The 27,224-nt window shown below is 42.5% G+C and overlaps 1 protein-coding gene across 1 annotated transcript in view; it reads right to left on the bottom strand.

Annotated features, from left to right (window-relative positions):
• Window positions 1-27,224, bottom strand: part of CSMD3 (CUB and Sushi multiple domains 3) — a 3,551,396-nt gene that overhangs the window by 193,987 nt on the left and 3,330,185 nt on the right.

Raw genomic sequence — 27,224 nt, forward strand, 5'->3', positions numbered from 1 at the left:
TTGGCTTTAAAAGGCACAATAAGAAAAGGTTTCAAGGGAATTCTGCACAATTTTAAAATAGCTGGCCAGTTTCAACCTTTTAGTAAAACTATTATTAAAATTATTTGATATCCTTATTCAATCAATTCTTCCATATGCAGTAGATATGAGTCTGAAGTATTGAATCTATACAGGAAATGCACCTCTAGTTCTGTAAAACTCTCAGTATTACAGAAATTCCCCCAACAATGGAGCTTGGATGTTTCTCATTACAACTCACCATACAAAAATAATATTTTCAGTTTCTTGTGTCACATCAGTAACAGCAACACAAACACTTTCCAGTTAAAGACACATTGTGAAGTAATATAAAACGTGCAAAAACAATAATCAAAATCCATGTTGCAAACCTATCATAAGGTAATAGCAATAACACCCAGGACACAAACCACAATCTTACCTATGAAAAATCAGCACTGTAAATATTAAACTGGGCTCAGGAATACCAACACAACACTTTCTAGGGAAACAAAACAAACCCGATAGCTACAGATCCCTATAAAGACTCTACATGTTGGCAGAATCTCTCACCTTGGTTACATGTGCAGAACATAGATAGACCCTTACCAGATATAAAGTAAAGGATCACAAATTAGAACCAGAAACATGTAGACAAAAACCAAAATAGAAACACCAAGAAGCCAAACTCTCTCTGCAGTGTAACAATGGAAAAACAGAAACCTTACCATTCCTCATAAGTCATCAAATAATAAAATCAAGAAATGAAAAAGAATAATCATAATAGCAAACCCATACTAAAAGAAGAATAAATATTCAAAAGTAGTTGACAAATACAATAAATCCAGCAATTAAAAACTCATATAAAATAAAATAAAAAATGTCCCGAACACTAATAGAATATTTCAAAACAGCAGACATATTGAATAACATCCAAAAATTAAAACTAATTAGGATACAAAAAAACATCACAAACTCATCATATCTGAAACTCTACATTTCATGTCACCATGAGACTTTTGAGGATTAGGGGGCTCAGGGAGGAATGGGGAGTGGAGGCTGGATGCACAAATTTTATCCTCTCTCTCTCACACAAGTTCATTCTCTATCACACTGGAACACATACACGTTTTCATATATACACACACAAGCCTTTCTCCAACATGCTCACTTTTTCACACACACACAACTGTCTTCCCAACATGCTCTCTCTTTCACACACACAAAAACACACACACATTCTTGCTCTCACACCAAGGCTCTCATACCCTCCCTCTCTGTTTATCTTCCCCTTACACATAAAGGCTCTTACTCCACAGGTTTTTTTTATAAACACACACACTCCATCTTTCTCTCATACAGGCTCTCACTCCCACAGGCACATACTTTCACAATCCCATAGTCTCCCTCATGTACACACACACACATGTGTGCAGGCTCTCACTCTTACATTTCTCTCTCACAAACAGGCTCTTACTCGCACAGATTCCCTTTCTCTCTCTCACACACACACATACACACACACACACACAGCATACAGACATGCTTTTTTTTCATAGGCTCCCTCACATTCATACTCACACACAAGCTCTCACTCTTGCATGTTCTCTCATAAGCTCCCTCTCTCTCTTTCTTACACACTTACAAACACACAGGATCTCACTCTCACAGACTCCCTTAAACACACACACACACACATTTATGTTCTCACATTCACATGCTTTCTCCCACAGGGTCCGTCACAAACATATTCAAGCTCTCACTTTCACATGCTCACTCTCACAGGCTCCATTACACACACATATATTCTCTCATAATGCTCACTCTTTCTCTCTCTCTCACAATAGGGCTCTCACTTCCATACTCACTCTTAGGCTCTCTCTCTGGTGATTATATACACACTCAGGCTCTTACTTTCAAGGACTATCTCTCACAAAGATGTTCTCAATACCATGTGCTATCACTCTCACAGTCTCCCTCTCAAACACACATGCTCTCATTCTCACATGCTCTCACTCACAGGTTTCCGCTCACATACATACATGTTCTCATACATACACACACAGGCTTTCTCAATCCACACATGATCTCTTTCACAAACCAACATTCATTCTTACACATAAACACATGAAAACTCTCACACAAACACATACACTCTCTCTCAGGGCCTCTCCATATCTTCTGTGCCTCTTCTTCAGCCACAGTAGGGGATGCCAACCTCAGTAGGAGGACCGTGGTTGATATTACCAGTAGCATTTGCTTCTGTAATCTGTAAAGATCAAATGATACCTAAATTGGCACAAAGGGCCCATGAAGTGGTTCAGCAATAGTGCAACACAATGGATAGCCTCGGCAAGAACAAATGTTGATAAGTACCATAAGAGAAGGGGGTTGCAAGGTTCTGAAGGCCCCTACATCACACTTATGCAAGATTTATGTTACAATAGTGGTTTTATTGGAAATGAGAATAACATAACAGTTTCTGACATAAGCACTGCAGGTAAACTTAAGCAGTAACTTATAATTAGGGTAAGACTTACTTCCAAATACAGGTATAGAGTCTGCATCTTATCATCATATATTCATATATTTTCTTACTTAACAGTACATAAACATGATTAAAGACAAGAATTCTGCTTATAGACAAGATATAAGACTTCCAAAACTGTTGCGTCCATCGCTGCTCGACGCCCTCATTCCGCCCTCTTTACCTCTGTGGCGACTCCCTCCAGGTCTGATGGACAGTTAGCTGCTGCGGCGTCTTCTTGCCATCTACCTCCGGCGTCCCCAGACCGGCACGATGCTGCAGATCTGCCCTGTTGCCTGATGACTAGGGCAAGTGCGCATGCTCTGATTGATGTACCAACAAGGGCATGAACCTTGGGGGCGTCCCCCTGAGATGACGTCATCCGCTTCCAATATAAAAGGTCTCAGTATTCGCTAACGTATCGAGTTTGCAAGGGGATTGCTTCGGCTTTTCTCCCAAGCTACTGTGCCTCCTCAAAATTACCAGGGGTACCCGCTCCTCGGGGGCCTCGCTCTCTTTTCTTTATTTCAGATTGCAGATAGGAACCGGTACTCACATCACATCTTCAGATTGTTCATGTTCCTGAACACTCTGAAGATTCTCTACTGCCTGGAAGCTATCGCAGATACAGACATTTGTGAGTTACCATCGCTTTCTCAGAGCTTTCCCTGGAACCAGGTACTCGCTCCTCAAGGGCCTAACCCTTTCCAGCTACTGAGCTTCATTAAGACTTTATGTGAGTTTTGTCATCCAGTTCTGGCTATGAACACAGCATACCCTGTCATAAGAACATACCATACTGGGTCAGACCAAGGGTCCATCAAGCCCAGCATCCTGTTTCCATCAGTGGCCAATCCAGGCCATAAGAACCTGGCAAGTACCCAAATACTAAGTCTATTCCATGTTACCGTTGCTAATGGCAGTGGCTATTCTCTAAGCGAACTTAATAGCAGGTAATGGACTTCTCCTCCAAGAACTTATCCAATCCTTTTTTAAACACAGCTATACTAACTGCACTAACCACATCCTCTGGCAACAAATTCCAGAGTTTAATTGTGCATTGAGTAAAAAAGAACTTTCTCCGATTTGTTTTAAATGTGCCCCATGCTAACTTCATGGAGTGCCCCCTAGTCTTTCTATTATCTGAAACAGTAAATAGCCGATTCACATCTACCCGTTCTAGAACTCTCATGATTTTAAACACCTCTATCATATCCCCCCTCAGCTGTCTCTTCTCCAAGTTAAAAAGTCCTAACTTCTTTAATCTTTCCTCATAAGGGAGCTGTTCCATCCCCCTTATCATTTTGGTAGCCCTTCTCTGTACCTTCTCCATCGCAATTATATCTTTTTTGAGAAGCGGCGACCAGAATTGTACACAGTATTCAAGGTGCGGTCTCACCATGGAGCGATACAGAGGCATTATGATATTTTCCGTTTTATTCACCATTTCCGTTCTAATAATTTCCAACATGCTGTTTGATTTTTTAACTGCTGCAGCACACTGAACCGACAATTTCAATGTGTTATCCATTATGACGCCTAGATCTCTTTCTTGGGTTGTAGCACCTAATATGGAACCCAACATTGTATAACTATAGCATGGGTTATTTTTCCCTACATGCATCACCTTGCACTTATCCACATTAAATTTCATCTGCCATTTGGATGCCCAATTTTCCAGTCTCACAAGGTCTTCCTGCAATTTATCACAATCTGCTTGTGATTTAACTACTCTGAACAATTTTGTGTCATCTGCAAATTTGATTATCTCACTCGTCGTATTTCTTTCCAGATCATTTATAAATATATTGAAAAGTAAGGGTCCCAATACAGATCCCTGAGGCACTCCACTGCCCACTCCCTTCCACTGAGAAAATTGTCCATTTAATCCTACTCTCTGTTTCCTTTCTTTTAGCCAGTTTGTAATCCACAAAAGGACATCGCCACCTATCCCATGACTTTTTACTTTTCCTAGAAGCCTCTCATGAAGAACTTTGTCGAACGCCTTCTGAAAATCCAAGTATACTATATCTACCGGTTCACCTTTATCCAAATGTTTATTAACTCCTTCAAAAAAGTGAAGCAGATTTGTGAGGCAAGACTTGCCTTGGGTAAAGCCATGTTGACTTTGTTCCATTAAACCATGTCTTTCTATATGTTCTGTGATTTTGATGTTTAGAACACTTTCCACTATTTTTCCTGACACTGAAGTCAGGCTAACCAGTCTGTAGTTTCCCGGATCGCCCCTGGAGCCCTTTTTAAATATTGGGGTTACAATGGATGATTTTAATGATAGGTTACAAATTTTTAATAATAGATCTGAAATTTCATTTTTTAGTTCCTTCAGAACCCTGGGGTGTATGCCATACAGTCCATGTGATTTACTACTCTTCAGTTTGTCAATCGGGCCTACAACATCTTCTAGGTTCACCGTGATTTGGTTCACTCCATCTGAATCATTACCCATGAAAACCTTCTCTGGTATGGTTATTTCCCAAGCATCCTCTTCAGTAAATATAGAATCAAAGAAATTGTTTAATCTTTCCATGATGGCCTTATCTTCTTTAAGTGCCCCTTTATCTCCTCGATCATCTAATAGTCCAACTGACTCCTTCACAGGATACATTTTTTAAAGGTTTTACTGTGAGTTTTTGCCTTTATGGCCAACTTCCTTTTAATTGCTCTCTTAGCCTGTCATATCAATGTCTTAGATTTAACTTGCCAACGTTTATGCATTTTCCTGTTTTCTTCTGTTGGATTCTTCTTCCAATTTTTGAATGAAGATCTTTTGGCTAAAACAGCTTCTTTCACCTTACCTTTTAACCATGCCGGTAATTGTTTTGCCTTTCTTCCACCTTTCTTAGGGGGTCATTTTCAAAAGATATCCCTTTGCGTACGATCCCTAAATTGTGGCAGAGTTGGGGTGGAGTCGGCCCTGGAAGAGGCGGAGTTGGGGCGGCACCGGGGCAGACTCTGCGGAGACCTCGCTGGCGGCGAAATGTAAGGACCATTATCACCGCCAGTTTCGTGCCAAATAACTACACCTTTTATGGTGTAGTTCTTCGGAGCGAAAGCCGGCAGCCAGCACACCATAGTGGTGCAATGGCTGCTGGCTTTTGCAGGCCCACCTCCACTTCGCCCCCCTGTTCCCTGTTACCGATGGATTTTCTAAGGTCTGCGACCTTAGAAAATCCAGGCCTTAATGTGTGGAATACATCTGGACTGTGCTTCTAGGATGGTATTTTTTAATAATAACAACGCCTCTTGCACACTTTTTACCTTTGTAACTGCTCCTATCAGTTTTCTTCTAACTATTTTTCTCATTTTCTCAAAGCTTCCCTTTTGAAAGTTTAGCACGAGAGCAAAGGATTTGCTTACTGTCCCCCTTCCAGTCATTAAATCAAATTTGATCATATGATGATCACTATTGCCAAGCCGACCTATCACCATTACCTCTCTTACCAAATCCTTTGCTCCACTGAGAATTAGATCTAAAATTGTTCCCTCTCTCGTCGGATTCTGAACCAATTGCTCCCTAAAACTGTCATTTATTCCATCCAGGAACTTTATCTCTCTAGCATGTCCCGACATTATATGTACCCAGTCAATATTGTAGTAATTGAAATCTCCCATTTTTACCGCACTACCAATTTGGTTAGCTTCCCTAGTTTCTCTTAGCATTACACTGTCTGTCTCACCATCTTGGCCAGGTATATGGTTTATACTCCTATCACTATATTCTTTCCCAATACACAAGGGATTTCTACCCTTAAAGATTTGATTGTGCATGTAGTCTCATGCAGGATGTTTATCCTGTTGGACTCTATGCCATTCCCGACATAAAGCGCCACACTGCCTCCTGGGTGCTCATCTCTGTCATTGCGATATAATTTGTACCCCGGTTTAGCACTGTCCCATTGGTTGTCCTCCTTCCACCATGTCTCTGAGATGCCAATTAAGTCTATGTCATCATTCGCTGCTATACATTTTAATTCTCCCATCTTACTTCTTAGACTTCTGGTATTAGCACACAAACATTTCAAAGTTTGTTTTTTGTTTGTGTTTTCATTCTACTTTTTAATTGATACTGATAAGTTAGAATTTTTTAGCTCAGGGGAATTTTTAGTTACAAGCACTTGGACTACTTTTCTTATTATTGCAATCTCACTGTCGGGATGCCCTAATTCAAATGCATCATTAGTATCCTTTGAAGATACCTCTCTCCGAACTATGTGCTGCTGAGCGGCTGTCAGCTTTCCCCTTTGTTCTAGTTTAAAAGCTGCTCTATCTCCTTTTTAAAGGTTAGTGCCAGCAGTCTGGTTTCACCCATTTGTTACAATAATTGAGTCAGTGAATCCCAAACATCCTAAAATACCTATACTTCTCTAATTGTCCACAAAGACTCCAGCAGCAGATCTTTTATCTTCCAGTTTTCAAGAGCTTTTGGAGAATACTCACATTCTCCTCATGAAAGCAGCTCTTACAAAAGATATGCTGCCCAGGAAGCAAAGACTGACACCTCAGTTTGCTCCTGGAGATAAAGTTTGGTTCAGCACTTGAAACATTTGACTCAAGGTATCCTCCCTCAAATTGGCTCCTAGTTTTTTCTGGCCTTTACCAGATCATACAACAACTTAACCTGGTGACCTACAAATTAAAGATTCCCCTTTATTTTCATATTCTGAACTACTTCTATGTCTTCCTACTTAAACCACTGGTTTTCAGCAGATACTCCAAGAAAAACCCCTTCTCCCATACCTGTCTTGCTTGCCCCAGTGCAGAGTTTGAGATCAATTACATCACTTGACTCCAAGGTAGTAAGAAAAAAACCTTATTACTTGTTCAATTGGCAGGGTTATGGCCCCCAGGAACCAGTGGAAAACCTCAATGCCCCATTCTGATAAAGATACTTTATCTCCTTTTTCTCCATAAACCTAAGAAAAGACGTTTTGGAAGGGGCTATGGGGGAGATTTTCGGGGAGTGATACAACATGGTTAGTATCCTGAACGTCATGGTCCTGGGTCCAGTACTGTGTCCTGCAACTTTCTTGAGCCTTTCAACAGGGGTTCCTGCATCCTACTGTTCTGAATAAGGGCCAGTAGCAACTCACTAATTTTATAAGGTCAATGCCCAGGATTTCCTGTGGCACAGTTTGATGACATCAGCACTGCTCTAACCTAAAAGGAAGCTCTGCACTGGTGCCTAAACAATAGGTTCTGTTACTTTATTCATCTGTATCTGGCTATTCCTGATACTGACTGGCAACTGAGATCCAGCATGATTCCTGTCCTTGATTCTGTCTGCTGTCTGCCCTGATCCTTGCTTGTCTTCTGCATTTGAATGAACTTCACCTATCTCAACCTTGCCTCCCCAACTATGTCTCTGCCTCACATTTCTGTTACCGTGCCCTTGCCCTGTCAGTCAGTGGTTCCAAGATCCACTCTTCCAAGCCAGTGACAGTGGGGAATTGTAAACAGCACAAAGGCCTAGATAGACCTTGACAGAAAGACGGAAAAACATAAAAGAGGTGGGGTGGGGAAAGAATCATGTTTTGTTTTTTTTCACATTTGTTTTCTTGGGACAAAACACTCCTGTATAACGAACAAAAAAACAGGGTGGGAGAACTAGGCTGGGATTGTAGAGAAGTAGAATAGAACAAACAACCATAAGAGAGGTAGGGTAGGAGGAGAAACATATTTATTTTTCTTTTTTCACATTTTTTTCAGGGCAAAAAACACCCCATTATTAGTAGCAAACAGAGTGAGAAAACTAGGCTCACATCCAAACAACAAACAACATGGATGCACCAATATCCCATGCTGGCATATAATAGGCATGGCAGGTAGGCATATTAACAAAGTGACCTCATGGTGGTATATCAGGGTTAAGGCAGAAAGGCAAAGCAATAGCAGTAAAATGCCTAAGGTGGTGTATATGGAGTATGGCAAAAAGGCACGTGGCAGCAAGACCTCTAATGTGCTATATCTGGGTCTTGGTAAGTAGGAATGTGGCAGCAAGAACCCAAAGGTGGTTTGTCAAGGGTATGGCAGGTATGAATAGTAGCAGCAAGACCGTTAAGGTGGTATATCAGAGGCATGGTAGGGAGGCATGTGTAGAAAGACACCTAAGGTGGTACATATGGGACATGGCAAGTATACAGAGTGGCAGCAAGATCTTTAAGGTGCTTTCAGTCATTGTGCCACTTTCATGGACATTCTAGAAATTCAAGCAAAGGCAGTTTGATTTAAAAAAAAAAGATCAGATTTTCCGTCATCTCTGGTGCCAGCCTTGAGTGATGAGAGCTCACAATGTCCCCTTCCATTGAGAAGACACATTCACTGGGATCACTGGTTGGTGGGCAGACAAGATATCACTGAACCATGTTTCCAAAATGCTAGTGCATCTTTGTCCATGTCCTTCAAGGACTTTGTAAGATAGTGGCTCTCAGAAATGGCTGCTGTAATCCCCTTTGTTGGGGTGGGCTGAGGGTATCTCTTGCTAGCTGCTTTAGCTATGGCCTGTGTCAAGACAGATGGTCCTTTGTGGGCTATGTGGCTTTGATGTATTCCGAGGAGTAAATAGTAGCTGACCAAGTTCTGCTCCTGCTTGAAGAATTCTCTGACTACACTTTCCTGTGCCTTTGCCTCTGGTGCTCCTCTTCATATATCTAAGCTCATGAATGTAAGATACTGGCACTGCAGGAAGAGACTCCCTCTCACCTGTGGATCACAAAGTATAGCAAGCATATACGTATTGTTTTCTATTAGAGGTTTCAGACTCTCTTGCACCTACTGCTGCAAGGAGTCCAAAACTTCAAAAACTCTTTCCATTCCCTCTTGTTCATGGAACCTCTCTAACTTGTCCTCCAGAATATTTACTATAGGGATAACCTCAATCAGGGTGGTGCTTCTTGAACTCAGATTCTCCATGGCATCCTTAAAAGCCTTTAGTATTTGTGCCAGCTGCCTTATGACTATCCAATCATCATGTCCCAGAGGAGTAATCCATAATGATCCATATTCTCATGAAGAGGTGTCCTCTCCTCCATTAACTTCTGCAGAATCATATAGATGGAATTCCAGTGGTTAAATCATCTTGAATCAAATGCTTGTGAGGCATTCCAAATTCTTTCTGCTTTTCATGAAAAAGCTGCCACACCTTCATGCTTTGATGAAAGTGCCCTGCTATTTTCCTGCACATCTCTATCAAGTCTTTCAGAAATAAATTCACATGATTCTCAGAGACAGATTTAAAATTTTGCCACCCATAGGCACTTTTGGTGCTTTCAACCCCCTCACTGCCACCTCCTCTAAGCATCTGTTACAGGGTAGCAGATGGATGTTCTCTGCTGAATGAGATTGAGTTGCAGAAGGGTTACCCAGGTTACTACTGCTATCTTCCTCTTTTGCCAATCCTAGAGGTGCTGGTTCTGCAGATGATGCTGCATACCAGAATTTGTCATGATGCCCCATTTGCTTGCCTCAACTAATATCATTGCTGTAGTAAATACATTCAGCAAAACATGGGTCCTCCCTCACTATACATTGCAATCCAAATCTCTTCTCTATATCCTTGGGGGTTAATGCTGACACTAGAGTTAAGAATGTGTACCCAGAGGAAACATGCCAGGGGTATCATTGTAACTGAACCTTCACTCACAGTATAGAGAACTGTCTGTCACATACACAGGGACACAGAAACAGATAGGGTATACGTGCTATACTGTGTACACTAGTGAAGCCTGACTCCACACACAAATATCTGTTAAAACACTAACAGAACCTAAAAGACTGACAGCCTAGTAAGACTCTTCACTTCAGTTTCTGGTGTGTATTACTCACCTCACTGATGTCCAGACTGACAGAGACAAAAAGTGACTAGCACTGGTGCAAATGCAATCTCTCCACACAGTTGTCTACCTTTACCCACACAAAGTGGAAAGAAAATTAAAATAAGCAGCATTGCATTGCCTCTTTTTCTCAATACTACTTGAATAACATGTTTTTAACCAGCGTTGCTGCCCTACTCAAACTTATTTGGAAAATTTATTATGAGGATGGGTGGTGGTTTCATAGATTTTATAAGGTACTCTCCATGATGCCTTCCAAGGAGAGTGCCATGGAGTGTGCCATATAAAATCCATGCCTTATAAAATCTATGAAACCACCACCCATCCTCATAATACATTTTCCAAATAAATTTGATAGGGATGTGCAGAGCAAAATTTTATGTTCATATTTTTTATGTCCGAAAGGGGGTCCCACTTGCGGCCAATATGGACATAAAAAAAATCCAATGAGTTGGGTATATGTACATATGTGCAAAAAAAAAATTTAAACCCCCTCACCCTCCTTAATCCCCCCCCCCAGACTTACCACAACTCCCTGGTGATCGAGCGAGGAGTGAGGACGTCATTTCTGCAATCCTTGGCGAGAAGCATGTGACGTCGGTGGCACGTAGAGTGACGCGGCGTCACGTGATTCCCGGCTCGTTCGCGCCGGACGGCTCGTTCGGCCCAAAAAGAACTTTTGGCCAGCTTGGGGGGGCCTCCTGACCCCCCCAAGCTGGCCAAAAGTTCTTTTTGGGCCGAACGAGCCGTCCGGCGCGAACTCGCCGGGAATCACGTGGCGCCGCGTCACTCAGACGCGACGTCACGTGATTCCCGGCTCGTTCGCGCCGGACGGCTCGTTCGGCCCAAAAAGAACTTTTGGCCAGCTTGGGGGGGCCTCCTGACCCCCTCAAGCTGGCCAAAAGTTCTTTTTGGGCCGAACGAGCCATCCGGCGCGAACGAGCCGGGAATCACGTGGCGCCGCGTCACTCAGACGCGACGTCACGTGATTCCCGGTGAGTTCGCGCCGGACGGCTCGTTCGGCCCAAAAAGAACTTTTGGCCAGCTTGGGGGGGCCTCCTGACCCCCCCAAGCTGGCCAAAAGTTCTTTTTGGGCCGAACGAGCCGTCCGGCGCGAACTCGCCGGGAATCACGTGGCGCCGCGTCACTCAGACGCGACGTCACGTGATTCCCGGCTCGTTCGCGCCGGACGGCTCGTTCGGCCCAAAAAGAACTTTTGGCCAGCTTGGGGGGGCCTCCTGACCCCCTCAAGCTGGCCAAAAGTTCTTTTTGGGCCGAACGAGCCATCCGGCGCGAACGAGCCGGGAATCACGTGACGCCGGCGTCACTCGACGTGCCGCCGACGTCACATGCTTCTCGCCAAGGATTGCAGAAATGGCGTCCTCACTCCTCGCTCCATCACCAGGGAGTTGTGGTAAGTCGGGGGGGGGATTAAGGAGGGTGAGGGGGTTTATATTTTTATTTTGGCTCAACAATCGCGATTTCCCACATATCGAACATATCTATGTTCGATATGTGGGAAATCCGATCGTTTATGTCGAATCAATTTTTTAAGTAAAAAAAAAATATGAGTTGCGTTTTACTAATGCGGTCAATCCGAATGCACACCCCTAAAATTTGAGTAGGGCAGCAACGCTGGTTAAAACACATGTTATTCAGGTAGTATTGAGGGGTATATTAAGGACAACCTGAATGAATTATCTCTAACAATATAAAGTATTGTCTCTTTTTCTGTCATAGTGAGGAAAACCATGGCAGAATGGAGAAGATCACAAGAAGCCCTTTATCAGTGACAAATCCAAATGTTTCTAAGCTTTTTAAAACTAAGTTAAAGGTTCTACAAACACATTCTTCTCTGCCAAGTGCTAGAGAGGAAATACTGACTGATTCACACACATGCTCAGCCTTTACAATGGGAGGACATCCATGTAAAGGAGGATATCCAGATAGGAGCTATAACCTAGTTAGAAAGATGCTTCACTGTGATTTGTCTTCTTTGTGATTTCCTTATCAACTTATCTTGACTTAGTTCTGACAAGACTGTGAGGTCACATAAGCAAGAATTCATTGCTACAGTTACCAGTTGTTTTTTTGCTCAGCAGTATACAGCCATATACTTCAATTGGCTAAAAACTGGAATGGTAAACATACAAAAGAGATAAATATTTTTCATTTCATTAACTGGGAGCCCTCCAGTCATTTTGGGGGACCATGAATAAAACAAATATGAATTGTGTTTTATCCCTTCATTTCAAACAAATGGACATCCCTAAATATCAGTATATTAAACTACTTAAGGCAACTTCTACATACAGTCTAACCATTACCACTCACATATATTGATCAAAACAGACTTGGATGACAAAGACTGCAGTTTTATTTTAATATTCAAAAAGCAAGTGATGATAGATATACACATTAATTTGAAACAGATGTATAAAAAGGGGTGGAATAAGTCCATTTTTGTTTCATTTCAAACAAATTGAAAATGATGGAAAAACACAAAAAAAGTATTTTTTCTTTTTTAGCAGTGTACCAGATTCACACAGGGTTTTCCCATAGGCACAAAATGGGAGAAAAGCTTTTAATGAATCTGACCCAGTACATGCTATATACAATTAGTGGGGCGACGTGCGCAAGCCCTGGGACACCTATGTCCTGGGGCTTGAACAAATAGGTGGGGAGTGGGTGGGCCAGGGCGGGGCAGGAGCAGGACTGAGGCCTGGAGGCAGCGCAACTTCACCAACAAAAGTTGGGGGGTTTAGATAGGGCTGGGGCATGGGTTAGGTAGGGGAAGGGAGGGGAAGGTTGGGGGTGGAAGGAAAGCTCCCTCCGAGGCCACTCCGATTTTGGAGAGGCCTCAGAGGGAACAGGTAAAGCCATTGAGGCTCCCCTAAGGTTCGGCGTGCGCAAGGGGCACAAGTTTGCATCCCCTTGCGCGCGCCAAACCCGGATTTTATAACATGCACGCAGTTACGCATGCATGTTATAAAATCAGGCGTAGGTTTGAAAATCTGGCCCGGTGTGTAAATTTGTCAAAATTTAAAAAAAAGTGAAAAAAAAACCCCACTCCAGAAATGAAAAACAAAAAAAACCCAAAATGGCAATACCTGTTTACAAGACTTCCTGGAGAGAACTATGAAATAAATTTCTGCTTCCCAACAAACGAACATTAATAAAATGTTAAAAATACAGTGAAATATCCCAAATCTAATCAAGTTTGATTTATTTATTTATTGAAAGTTGTGCATGATATGCCATCACCAGCTGTGTCTCTGCCAGACCCTATTGTGTCAGAGGAGACGGGAAAAGTAGGCACTAATGCAGGATACTTTGACCAATACCACTAGATAGGGATGTGAATCGTTTTTTGACGATTTAAAATATCATCCGATATATTTTAAATCGTCACGATACAATACCAATTCCCCCGATTTATCGTTAAAAAATCGTAAATCGGGGGAAGGGGGAGGGCAGGAACTTACTTACTTGCCCTAAACCAATGGCAGGAAAACCGGCACACTAAAACCCCCTAAAACCCACCCCCGATCCTTTAAATTAAATCCCCCACCCTCCCGAACCCCCCCCCCCCAAATGCCTTAAATTACCTGGGGGTCCAGCGGCGGTCCGGAACGGGCTCCTGCAATTGAATTGTGTTGTCTTCAGCCAGTGCCATTTTGCAAAATGGCGGCCGCAAAATGGCGGCGGCCATAGACCAACACAATTCGACTGCAGGAGGTCGTTCCGGACCCCCGCTGGACTTTTGGCAAGTCTTGTGGGGGTCAGGAGGCCCCCCCAAGCTGGCCAAAAGTCCCTGGGGGTCCAGCGGGGATCCGGGAGCGATCTCCTGCCGCGAATCGTTTTCCGTACAGAAAATGGCGCCGGCAGGAGATCGACTGCAGGAGGTCGTTCAGCGGGGGTTCCGGACACGATTCACATCTCTACCACTAGAAGTAGAATTGCAAGTGCTAAAATCTCAAGCACCAGCATTTCAATCCATTAGTGTGAAGGAGTCAGTAAATGCAATTTTGTCAGCCTCTTCCTCTGACTAAGAGTTAGAAAAATCTCCCTTTAAAAGATTTCCTGAATCAGAGATGGGTGAGCTCTTAGCTAAAGACCCTGTATTAGGAGGATTAGTCAGTACTTTAGCTTCCACTTCAGTGAAGAAGGAGAGAGAGGCAGGTGCTGATGTTGGTGAGGGAGAGCAGGCAACAGTTATAGTGCAGGAACAGAGGATGAGTGAATCCTCTGTCACAATTTCTCAGGGGCAACAAAATAGATTAGATGCCAAATAATGTCCGTTTAGAATCTTTATTATGGAGACTCGTTGATCCAATATAAAGCCCGACTCAGGCCGAGTTTCGCCCACACAATGGAGCTGCCTCAGGCTGCCTCAGGGGCTGTATGTAATATCTCTTGAGAATATATGATTGTGATCTCAAACCATAGAGATTATCAAAGCATTTTTTGTGCATTTGAGCAGCAATCGGGTCTCCTTCCTAAATGCAAAAACCTGCGGCTTTCTTAGATCGCCTACCCTCTTGTTTTATCGGACAATTTCTCAGGGTCCATCTGTCTCCATCACCACTTCAGTACCATCAAATCCAACTCCAAGGATGCAGACAGAGGCAAAAGATTATGAAAGAAATAAGATTATGAAAGAAATATGTAACCTGGAGGCATTTTCAAACAAGAGAAGACCATGCTTTGCTTGTTGTAATTACTGCACAAAGTAGATCAGGCAAGAGAAGCAACTGGCTCATTTAAGTAATTTTGGGATGAAGTTTCATCTGAAGAAGCAGCATGCCCTTTAATATGCAGCTGTGGATTGTAGTAGCAGTAGTCAGGAGACCCTTTTCTCTAAGCAAGAGGACACTATTTGAAAAGAGGACAAGTGTTCATCAATCTGCAGCAGACCCCAGCTATACATTGGAAGCAACATCCCACAATGGAGGAAATGGGGTGTTGTTGAGTTGTGCCATCTCAGAGAAAGAGCCAGGCAGCATCCAAAGTGGTAACCAGGAACATTGAAAAGATGATCACTTTAGATGATCAGCCCCTGCAGGTAGTGGAGAATGTAGGTTTCAGGCATTTGTGGCAGGTGTTAGCACCAAACTATAAAGTGCCCTCCAGGACCACGTTCAGCAGAAAAGTAATTTTCAGTTCATACAATCATTGCCATAGTCACATCCAGACTGGCACATTGATCCCACAAGTCCAGCATCTGGCCAGACAGAGCGAGAGTAGATCAGCTTTATCTCTCTTGTCCGCTAATGAGTGTGCCCAGTGAAAGAGTGTTTTTAATGACAGGGTACATCATAAGCCCTCATTGCTCAAGGCTGTCATCACACTTGATGGAAAAGCTAGTGTTCCTGAAAATTAATCTGCTTTTATTAGAGTTTGCAGAACTGCCATGTGAGTGGCAAGAAGAATGAAAGCAATTTGAAGGTCTTCTAGCTGCTCTGCTTGTCTGCCTTCCAGGTCTCAAATACCAGCAATGGGGCCTACATTTAGCATCCAGCAACATCCAGTGATTGACTGCACCATCAGTAGGGCCACACTCTTGCAAACACACTGCTTCTGCCTCCCAGGACCGAGATATCATTCTGAAGGCCAGAACACACTGAATGTGGAGCCCTACTGTGTTCCCATCATCATCAACTGTGCCACACTCCAACAAACTCATTACTGTTGCTTCCCTGGCCCGAGATGCCAGTCAAAGGGCCAAAATAATCCAATGCTAATTCCTGCTGTGTCTCCATCACTGTGAGTTGGGACACACTCCCATTAATACACTGTTGCTGCTTTCTAGGTCTGAGAACATAAGAAATTTCCATGCTGGGTCAGACCAAAAGTCCATCAAGCCCAGCATCCTGTTTCCAACAGAGGCCAAACCAGGCCACAAGAACCTGGCAATTACCCAAACACCAATGCAATTAATAGTAGTGGCTATTCCCTAAATAACTTGATTAATAACAGTTAATGGACTTCTCCTCCAAGAACTTATCCAAACCTTTTTTGAACCCAGCTACACTATCTGCACTAACCACATCCTCTGGCAACAAATTCCAGAGCTTGTTTGTTGACTGAAAAATAATTTTCTCCGATTAGTCTTAAACATGCAGAGGCATTATGACATTTTCTGTTTTATTAACCATTCCCTTCCTAATAATTCCTAACAGTCTGTTTGCTTTTTTGACTGCTGCAGCACAATGAGCCGACAATTTTAAAGTATTATTCACTATGATGCCTAGATCTTTTTCCTGGGTGGTAGTTCCAAATATGGAACCTATATCATGTAACTACAGCAAGGGTTATTTTTCGCTATATGCAACACCTTGTACTTGTCCACATTAAATTTCATCTGCCATTTGGATGCCCAATCTTCCAGTCTTGAAAGGTCCTCCTGTAATGTATCACAATCCGCTTGTGATTTAACTACTCTTAATAATTTTGTATCATCCGCAAATTTGATAACCTCACTCGTCGTATTCCTTTCCAGATCATTTATATATATATTGAAAAGCACCGGTCCAAGTACAGATCCCTGAGGCACTCCACTGTTTACTCTTTTCCACTGAGAAAAATTGATCATTTAATCTTACTCTCTGTTTCCTGTCTTTTAACCAGTTTGTAATCCATGAAAGGACATCGCCTCCTATCCCATGACTTTTTAGTTTTCTTAGAAGCCTCTCATGAGTGATTTTGTCAAACGCCTTCTGAAAATCCAAATAGACTACATCTACCAGTTCACCTTTATCCACATGTTTATTAACCCCTTCAAAAAAACTGAAGCAGATTTGTTAGACAAGACTTCCCTTGGGTAAATCCATGTTGACTGTGTTCCATTAAACCATGTCTCTCTATATGCTCTTCGATTTTGATCTTTAGAATAGTTTTCACTATTTTTCCCTGCACTGAAGTCAGGCTCGCTGGTCTACAGTTCCCCGGATTGCCCCTGAGATGCCATTCCAAAGGACCGAACACACCCAATGCTGAGTCCTGCTGTGTCCCCAGCACTTTCATTTGGGCCAAACTCCCACAGATGCACTGCTGCTTCCTCCCAGGCTGAAGATACCAGTCCAAGTGCTAGAACACCCTCAATGCTGAGTCCTGCTCTGTCCCAAAACTGTCATTTCGGCCACACTCATCCTTCTTTCTCCTGCCATGACTCAAAAAACACCACTGGGTCCCAAATGCATTGTCACTATCTGCCTATCTTGCCCTTTTTACCATCACTTGGGCCAATATGAACTCACAGCATCTGCCTATTTTGCCCATCTTACCACCCCTGGTGCCAACATGAACTGACACCATTTGCCTGCCTTGCCCTTTCATCCCTCCGGCTTCCTCCAGATATGTCCCAACAATAATACGGGGGCTTAGCAAATCCTACTTAATCCTGATAAATCTCCAACAACAACACTGGGGCCAAAAACCACCACTGAGGCATGACTCTACTGATACCACATACGTGCCTTGCCTTAACAACTCTTTGGGGTGAAACTTGCATGGGAATTAAATGGAATCATGTTTCAATGGTGGTATCAGCTTTTGGGGTACTGTAGACACTGGAAGTCAGTGGAGTCATTCCCCAGTGGTGATATTTGGCATGACTCCCCTGAGTTCCTCTGCCTGCTTTACCACAATAACCATCACTGGGCAAGATTCCACTGAGTTTCTCTGCTTCCTTCGCTCCAAACACCATTACTAAGGTAGAGGTGTGCATTGAATTTTTTTTGTTGTTTATTTTCATGAGTTGTTTTCCCACAAATTTCAGTTCATGGAATGATTGATTTGATACATTTGTGCAAAAAAAAATCCCCAAACAAATTAAACATTAAACATCCCCCCAAAAAACTGCCCAAAAAAAAATAAAGGGGCCTCCTAGTGTCTCCCAACCACTCCAAAAATTGCCAGGACCAGGATCCTCTTGGCTCCTACTTACCCAGTGGGGATCCACCAACAAGGTTTATGCAAGACTGAAGACTTCTACTTAGCCTGGGCCAGAGCCAGGGCTCAGGTCCAACATTGTAACCTAGATTAGAAGGTCTGAGGCCTCAAACTGAACCAAGGATCAACACCAGGGCCTCAACCCAGACTCAGGCCCAATGCCAGGGCCCAACTTAAAGGCTGTGTACATCACATCCTGGGTCCAGATCTGAATTTGGGGTCCATCCCGGGGACCAGATCCCAATGCCAGGGCCTAAATACAGATCCAGGCTCAAAGCTGGGGTTCATACTGGAGAACAGGTCCTGACAAATAGGCCTCAGCCTAGGCCAGAACCCACGCCCATACCCAATGCTGTGGCCATGCCCAGAGGCCAGTACTAATGATGGGACTCAGCCCGGATCCAAGCCTGATGCCGGGGCCTGGTCTGGAGGCCATGTCCTGATGCCTGGGTCTCAGCCCAGGGTTAGGCCTAGGCTCAGAGTGCAGGCCTCGGAGCATCTCTGAGCATCTTCTTCTTCAGTTGATGCTATCTGCTGGGTCATGCCAGAGTTAATTAACTCTGTCTGTCTTGCTCCAACCACAACCCCTTGAGCCTGACACTTCCAGATTCAGCATGCCATGCTGCAACCATATCAACTGAGGAGTGACATAAAGGGGCAGATTTTAAAATCTGCATGCAGAGGGTATATTTCTGCACATGCCGAGCCCAAGGGGAGGCCCGAAATCGGAGCGGCCTTGGAGGGAACTTTTCTTCCGCTCCCCCCCACCTTCCCCTCCTTTTCCCTATCGAACCCACCCTGCAGCCCTACCTAAATTTCCCCCCTATCTTGTTTTACTTATTTATGCTTGCTTCTGGCAGGCATATCTTGCTCGTGCCGGCCAGCTGCCGGCGCACCAACCCCTGGCACAGCCGCTGTGCTGGAGGCCTCTGTCACGCCCCCGGATCGGCGCCACATCCACGACCCCACCCCCTTCCCTCCCCTTTTTCAAAGTCCCGGGACATATGCACGTCCTGGAGCTTGCACATGCCGCCGAGCCTATGCAAATTAGGCTTGGCATGCGCAGGAGCAGGTTTTCGGGGTTACGCACGTAAGACTTTGAAAATCTATCCCATACTGCATAAGCCTGTCTTGCTCCAACCCAACAAATGGGGCCTGACACTTCCAGCTTCAACATGCCATGCTCCAACCAAATCTAAACAATCATGATCCTTTGTTTATTTATTTATTTATCAAGTTTTATATATCGTCATTCGGTTTTGTCATCACAATGGTTTACAAAAATATGATGGTTTACAAAATTACGATAGTTAACAAGGTTTCCAAAACAGGTTCAAATGATTGTTAACCTAGAGACATCAATTTGCAAAAATTATTTGTTGATCAGTTTTTACATATTTCAATTCTTTGTTATAATATAATCTTATATTGAGATCCCAGATTTCCTAGGGTTAAACCGGAGGGGGTTGGAGTTTTTACTTCATTGTGTGAGTTGGTATGCTTTGGTGAACATCCATGTTTTTAGATCTTTTTTGAAAGTTTTTAAGTTTTCTTGTGTTCTGAGTTCGATTGGGAGGGTGTTCCAGAGTTTAGGGCTTCCTAGAGAGATTCCTCTCTTTTGAGTTGAGGTGAATTGTTTGGAATGAGTAGGTGGCGTCTTTAAAAGTCCTTTATTTGCTGATCTGAGATTTCTGTTTGAAGTGTGCATTTTTATGGAGGATCTTAGCCAGTTTGTTTGTTTTTCATATATAATTTTATGTAGTATGGATAGTATTTTGTATTCTATCCTGAATTTTATTGGTAGCCAGTGCAGTGATATAAGTGTTGGAGTATAATTTCAAATAAACTTTGCAGTCCCTAAGAATGCTACATTTTCTGCCTGCATAGGTATTTTACAAATGCTACATGGACATGACACTGACAACACCACTACTTTAGGGGGTGTTACAGCTACACTTCCCACTGCATTGCACTAATCCTACCATTCCAGTTTTTAAAAATTATTAACACCACTTCTGCTACTGCTGCACCAAGCTATTATTGCCTCATTATGGTTGGTCCATGCTTGGTCCACTGCTCTGTGCATGTGCAAGAAATGGTAATCATCTTTGGGGATGTTATGGTTAACTTCTTGCTGTGTTGCTCTGCTCCTACCATTCCAGTTCTTAAAATATACCAATACCACTGCTGCCGCTGCCATTCCAAGCCAGTCTTGGCACCTTAGGGGTCTTTCTCCACTTTTTCAGCTGTGTTCAAGTTCTTGCCAAATCCTCTTCCCCTACTGTACTTGCCTACTTTTCATCCTGCCCTATACCAGAGATGAGCTTCATTTTTCTGGCTTGGGTCGGGTTTCGGTTCAGGCGCTTCATGGGAAAACTCGTTTTCCCACGGATCGTTTTTCGCCAAAAACAAAACTAGAACCTGAACCCGAAACCAGAAAAACAAATTAAAAAAAAAAAAAACACGAATCGGAAAAAAACCCGCAAATCGTAAAAATAAAACACACCAACCCTTCACATTTACTTTCTTATAACCCCCCACCATCCCGATCCCTCCCCAAGGCTTACTAAAAGTCCCTGGTGGTCCAGCGGGGTCCCGCAAGAGATCCTCCATGCCATCAGGCTGTCAGGCCTGCTATGACTCAAAATGGCGCCGATAGCCTTGCCCTTATGATGTCACAGGGGCTACCAGTGCCATTGGTCAGCCCCTGTCACATGGCTCCTACCATTGTAAGGGCAAGGCTATTGGCGCCATTTTGAGTCATAGCAGGCCCGACAGCCCAACGGCATGGAGGGAGGGATCGCTCGCGGGACCCCATTGGACCACCAGGGACTTTTAGTAAGTCTTGGGGAGGGATCGGGATGGTGGGGGGTGTAAGATGGTGGGGGGGTGTAAGAAAGTAAAATTGAAGGGCTGGGGTGGGTTTTTTGGGGGTTTTTTTAATACATGTGCCCCTCCCCCCGCACTAACCAAAAAAACGAATTTTCCCCGAAGCTCAGGGAAAATCCATTTCGTGGTTCAGGTCCTCCCGAACCACAATGAATTAGGCAATTTTGTTGAAATTGCCTAATTTGTTATAAACAAATGCACATATCTACCTTATACATGCATATTTTGCAAAGTTACTGAGATGCTCCTCAGACTTTTATTACCATTGTTCCTCTATGGTACTCACTTTCTTGCTATCTCTTGCACTTTCCATGGCTATCTATTGTTCTGCATACTTGCTGCACCACTCCATTGACCGTAACTGATTTCATGGCCCATTTGCAGTTCTATCTGCATATCTAACTGCATACCATGGTTTATTCTATGACACAAACATATGCTACTGGACTGCAGGATCAGACATGTGCTTTGTCAGGGAGAAGCATCTCCCTCTCCGGTTACCTATATGTTTGAACAAAATGACTGGCATTGCCCATGCCACTCTGCCTTAATGCTATCCCCTCATCCTATACCTTCAGATTCTTGTTCTCTTCAGCCTTGCTGACATGCACACATTTTTTACCTTGGGGTTCTTAGCTGCTTCCGGTCACTATACTTTCTTGTCGTTCTCCAGCTCTTACATTTTGAGGTCTTCTTGCCAATCTGGGGTGCTGCTGTGCACCTCTCCAATGCTTTTGAAATCTTGATACCACTCTGTTTGATTTTTGGTCCCTTTATCTGTACCTTGAGATTTTTCCAACCATGTTTTCTGTTTTGTTCCACCTTCATGGTGCCTTAGGATACTGATGCCACTTTGCCTTTCGTAATGCCATCAAGTGTTCACATCACTGGTGTTGGCAATCTCTTTTTGCACCTTGGGATGTTCTTCCTCCTCTTGCTGCTTCTTTGCTCCTCTCAGAGTGCTTTGGAGATCATCTGCAAATGTTGGTGCCCTTTTGCCCCTTTGTGGAGCCTTAGGCTACTATTTATGCCACTTTTGGTGCCACTTTGCTACAGTCTCAGTTTCTTATAGCTCTTTTCCCCTTCTATTTGTTTCTTCCCACAAGTTTCATTAGAATTGATAAGAAAATCACTATTATGGAGCCCAGAATTAGATCACAATGCTTCCCCATTGTTTTTAAAGGCAAAGAAAAAAACTAATGAAATGAATAAACACATGGGGGGTTTTTTGTACTAAAATTAATGAAATAAATTTGGGTCCGAATGAAACTAATGATGGAACCAAAACATTTTTTTTCTTCTACACATCCTAGCATTTTTTGTTTCATTTACTATCTAAACTCTGAATAGATAAGGAAATTTGCATTTGGTCAGGCATTCACTTGCCAATCAAAAGCAATTTTGTTTTATGGCCCCAGTTTTGAAAACCAACAAAATAGAACCAGATGTGATATCTGTCCTGGGAATACAAATAATAATTAATCATGGTTTACCCTCATAATATTTGATTCTGCAAGGAATGCCACCCTCCCCCTTTTATTTCAGCCTCAGATCTTTAGCAAACTGACAAATTAAGGTTTAATGTATCCATAACATGAGTATGGGTAAATTTATCCTGATGGCATCAATCAAAAACCAATAAGATCATCAAACCAGGTCACTGTCACACCAAAAACACAATGACTACATCAATGTGAGCCAACAATTGAATCCCCTGCTAGACCATTAATAACAGCTGCTCACTAGTGCTACACTCATTAACCAAAGCATCACACAGAAATGCCACATTCAATCTAACCCTGGTTTCAGCTATATAGAATCTTGCATGTCCACATGCCTTAAACAGAACAGAATATGCAAACCCTCTGATCCCATCCTGTCTGATCTAACATAGAAAGTAAAAACCTCTGTCTTCCACCAATTCAACTAAATATAGTGCAACTATTTTCCAACCACTATCACCATCTTAGAACCTGCTAAGTCCCAGCTATGCCATCTTCTATAGGAGTAACTGCACATGAAAAATCCTTCTTTCCAGCTACCAATGCACTAAGAGGGGCCGATGCAATAAAGGTGCATAGAAAGCGGGCGCTGAACAGTCAGCGCCCACTCTCTTAATGCGCGCATGGCCCCCCCCCAAAGGGGGCACCATGCAATATTCAAATTAGGGGGTCACATTGGCAAGGATGTACTAAGGGTCGCTTGTGACCCTTAGTGCATCCTTGCTAACGTGAACCCAAACGGTTTTCCTAACTTCCGTATGCCAGTCACGAAAACCAATGGCAATAAACCCGGTGTTGGTTTTCGTGACCACCGTACGGCAGTAAGGGAAACCGACGCCGATAAACCCGGCTGGTTTTAAACCAATGCCAAGTTTAGCAGCATCGGTTTCCCTTACTGCCATATGGCGGTCATGAAAACCGACGCCGATAAACCCGGCATTGGTTTAAAACCATCCGGGTTTATCGGCATTGGTTTCCCTTTAAAACCCTCTATTGCATGGCATTCCACGTGACCAGATCAGGCTAGTGTCTGTCAGCCTTTATTGAAAAGCAGGGGAGGAAGCAGGGATGGTGCCAGGGAGACCCGCGGTGGTGGAAGTGGAGTTCTCGGGCTGTGGTGGGCGGTCCCCGGAAGAAAAGGCGGTGAGACACCCCCTTAGCAGGGGCCAGGGAGAGGGGAGCAAGGCATCCGCTGTTGCTTCTGTGTCATTCTTTTAAACAGGAAGCCCCGGACAGCAGGAAATCACCAAAACTGTCAAGAGAAGACGGGGAGGGCAGGCGCGAGGTAGGAGGAAGTGACAGAGAGAAAAAAGAAAGGCGGGGAGGAAGCAGAGATGGGTGACCATACGGCAGTCATGAAAATTGACGCCGGATTTATTGGCGTCGGTTTTTGTGGCTGTCCGCCGCTAAGGAAAACCGACGCTGATAAACTCGGGATTAGTTTTCAGTGACCTAGTCACGAAAACCAATGCTGGGTTTATCAGCTTTGGTTTTCGTGGCTGTCTGCCGGTAACAAAAGTTTATTTTCTTGTATTTTTTCTTTTTCTTCTTTTTTCGATACTCACATCAATTAACGCCTCTCCTGGCAGGCATTAATAGATGACAGTTAAATGTGCGTCGGAGATGCACCTTTTTCTTTTTGCATCGGGAGTGAATGTAATAGCGCTCTTCACATGCAAATGCACATTGAATGGACGCTAATCCCCTTATTGCATTAGGGGATTGATTAGCGCCTATTCTACCCGCGTCCAACTGCACGTTAAGAGTGCACTCGGCTCAGCGCACCATATTGCATTGGCCCCAAAGACAGTAAAATGATGAACCAAATATCATCCTTGTCCTGGTCCCTGCCATTTCACAAATGGGCCACCTTCAAAGCTACAGATATACTTATCAGGTTTTTATGTATCTAATTACAATACCGTCTCCATTTTCAGCAGGTATGACTGTATCCAATCAATTTTAAAACCTCAACTGACACCAAGTAATTAACTGATGTGCACAGCAGGAACAGAGGTTCGATGTAATCTTTACATCCCTCCTTCCTATCCTCCCTCCCCCGACCCTCCCCCCCTGCCCACCCTCCCCTTACTTCCTCCAATCAAACCTGATACCTAAATTATTTTATCATCAAGACATAATGTACATAAGTTATATGCCATAATATTATTTTTTCCATATATTCCTGTTATAATTGTTACCATGTTATATTTGTTACCTTGTTATCATGTTATAATGTAAAATAGGGCAGAACTCGCCCTATCCGCCCAGTTACCTGTAAACCGATGTGATATCTCAATTGAATGTCGGTATATAAAATAAATAAATGAATGAATAAATAAATAAATAAATATTATTTATTTATTTGTTTATTAAAAAATTGTATATTCTGTCTATGCAGTTGATTTTATTATGAGCGGATCACAAATAAACATAGGCCTTCATTTGTATTGACACACTGACAATTGTAAACATATTTCAAATATTAAATAACAAGAACTAAAATATAAGTAATGTTCCCTATCCAATGATAATCAATTTGCAACTATCTAGGTGTTAGTAATGAGCTCCTGCCTTATATATAAGATATAAATACTGTGGAATAGAGCATTATACAAGAAGACAGGCCTTATATAAAAAAAGTTGTAACCTTTTTCCCAAGGCTCTTCAATAGCAAGAAGAAGCATATTCCATCTGTGAGGAGTAATCACTGAAAAAGCCCAATTGTGAATAATTTGAAGCCAACAGAACTTAAAGTTAAAGATGATAAGCATTAATTTGAATAATCACAATAAGTATAGAGGAATATATGGTTGTAAAAGTTTCTTCAAGAAGACCAGGCCAGTTTTCAAAAGTACCATAAAGATCATTTTCAAAAACATAAGTAAGTATAAGATAACTTAACATTGTTAACAGAAGGAAATGTAATAAAAAAAAGGAAAAGGCTGAACAAATAGAAAGACAGTACTCACGCAAGCACTGGGGTACTTCACCACTCCATGTTCCATTCCCAACGCAGGTCAGCACTGCAGGAAAAGATAGCTCATAGCCAGGGGAACAGACATAGCTAATGCTAAATCCCCAATCAAAATTTGTTCCTTCCAACTTTCCATTAGAGATTTGGGGGGCAGCTAGGCAGGTTACAGCTGTAATAACATTAAAAATAATTAGGCACAGATGTTGCAATATGTAATTGGCACCTGGTTACTAGATTAAAAAAAAAATGCTGATCTAACCTTTCTGGAGGACAATACTGTAGATTATATGATGTTTAACTGCTAAATGTCTAGAAGGGTAACTGCAGTAAAGGTTTTGTGTTAAATTTTAAATGTTGCTTGAAATGTCCAGAAAATACTGTATGTTCTGCATGAAACATTTTGTTATTGGTAGCATGTTGTTTATATGACATAAATGCTACTAATGTAAGCTCAGCTATGACCTTTTCATTCTAGTTCTTGGCCATGGTGGCCATCATGAATTCCAACAAGCCTAGTACTTAGGAAGAAGAGAATGTGCTGCTTATTGCCATTCTATTCCATTTGGTCAATAACAGTGTTTCCTTTTTTTGGCTGAATTTTTCCATGCCAATTATCATAAAATAGGGAATTTTTATTTTATAAAATCAATATAAAACTATGAAGCTTATTTTGTAAGAAAAAAATAAATAAACAATGACTAATTCACTAAGGGAAAGATTCATCCAATTTTCATGGTCATGCACTGATCGCACATTGTAGAAATATTCAAATAAACAGTCAAATTGTATATCTAGGATGATTTGGACATCTCTGCTTAATAGTGCAAGATGTTGCAGTTAGCTTTTGGCTGGATAAATAATATGAAGTGGTTCCCATGTTTTGGCTGATTGAATTAGGATGAAATATTTTGCAAGTAAAGACAATGCTTTAGCAGGATTCCCACAGATAAAGAACACAGATATTCAATTCAGGCTGTCACAAAAATATCCTTTTAACCATATCCATGAGATCCTGTACATAAACTGTCCTCACCCACAAACACAAAACCACCTGCTTACATTTCAGTAAGTGAACAAACAAGTGTTTCACAGCCAAATGCACAGTTTGAGTTTGCTATTATGAATAATGTTTTGGCTGCTTCTACTGAATGCAAAATTGAAACAGAAGTAGAAAAAAATACAAATGTCCTTGAGAAAAGAAAATACCTTTACAAATTGGAGCTACTCCACTCCAAGTGCCATTAATAGTGCAAGTCCGTATTCTGGAGCTCTTGGGTTCCATTGTGTAGCCAGGTTGGCATATATAAGTAACATTCTGTCCCACAATATAATCATCTCCATATCTAATGCCATTAGCTGGTATACCTGGATCCCCACAACTGATTACTGTAAGTGAAGAAGTTAAAGAAAAAATGGTTAAAAAAAATAATAATGCAACTTTGTCAATGAGAAAAATATGCATTTGACGATTTATACTCAAATAGAAATATGTATAAAGTCATAGGAAGAAACAAGCATATACTTCAAAT

This window comes from Rhinatrema bivittatum, chromosome 2 (assembly GCF_901001135.1).
Source record: "Rhinatrema bivittatum chromosome 2, aRhiBiv1.1, whole genome shotgun sequence".
Taxonomy (NCBI): Eukaryota; Metazoa; Chordata; class Amphibia; order Gymnophiona; family Rhinatrematidae; genus Rhinatrema; species Rhinatrema bivittatum.